Below are 1,125 nucleotides of genomic sequence, written 5' to 3'. Positions count from 1 at the left end.
ACGCAACTAAAAACTCTATCACGCCATACCAGCGCCTCTATTCTTATCTCAACATCTCCTCCCACCTTGAGTTGTTGACAATCCCAACAACTCAACAGAGTCAAATAAAAATTAAAGCTTTCGTACAGAGATAATCAGAAAACAAAACACTTCTCTTTGCATAGGTCTGAAAAGACTCGAAACAATAACAAATGAACAAAATAAACTCTAATACTTAAGCCTACACGGGGATTTTACAAGTCTACCGCTTCGCGTAAGCGTTTGAGTCTTTACAACCTTTATGTCTTTAGGCACTCCAGAATTTGCACTAGTAGTGGTAGTCTTTATTTGTTTAGACAATTTCTTCTTTGTCTGATAGTAATCTATCAAGTCACGAGACGATTCTTCTCCAGAGTGTATCTCCAAGGGATATAATCGCTGCACCGGTCGTACGAATTCTCCCGTGGCCGTTTTCAAACGAGCAACTCTCGTCTCTCCATCAGCTCCAGGAATAAGCTCGATTATTCTGGCTAAGGGCCAGTCCAGACGTTTCTGCAGGTCGTTGCCGATGAGGACAACATCTCCCACCTTGAGAGTGTTGGAGGTAGATCGCGCCGAGGGGCGTAACATCAGCTGACCAAGATATTCAATTCTGAAACGTTTCTTCAGAGTTTCTCGCAGTCCCTGGATGTAGCGCAATCTAGCAGTGATTTTCTGAGAGGTAATCGCCACGTCGATGTCAGGTACTTTGTCATCTTTCAGCTCATGAAGAAACAGCGAGGGCGACAAAGGTACGAGTTGACACGTATCTTCCGCCAGGTAAGTAATGGGTCGACTATTTATGACTGCTTCACAGTCACACAGTACAGTGTTAAGCTCTTCGTAACTCAGAGCAGCTCGTCCAAGGTTCTTCCGCAGCATATCTTTCATAACGCGAACCATTCGCTCCCACCATCCTCCCCACCAGGCAGCAGAGGGAGGGTTAAATTGCCACTGGATCCTTTCGACGACGCCAAGGTTTTCCACCCGTCTCCAGTTGATATTGCGCAGAAGGTTGTTGGCTCCAGTGAAATTGGTACCATTATCCGTATGAACATAGGTAGGTCGACCTCTTCTCGATACAAATCGACGGAAAGCCTCCAGGAA

This window comes from Vollenhovia emeryi, unplaced genomic scaffold, assembly GCF_000949405.1.
Source record: "Vollenhovia emeryi isolate VEMERY1.0 unplaced genomic scaffold, V.emery_V1.0 DF939122.1, whole genome shotgun sequence".
NCBI classification, from domain to species: Eukaryota; Metazoa; Arthropoda; class Insecta; order Hymenoptera; family Formicidae; genus Vollenhovia; species Vollenhovia emeryi.
Note: the sequence above shows the minus strand (reverse complement) of the source record.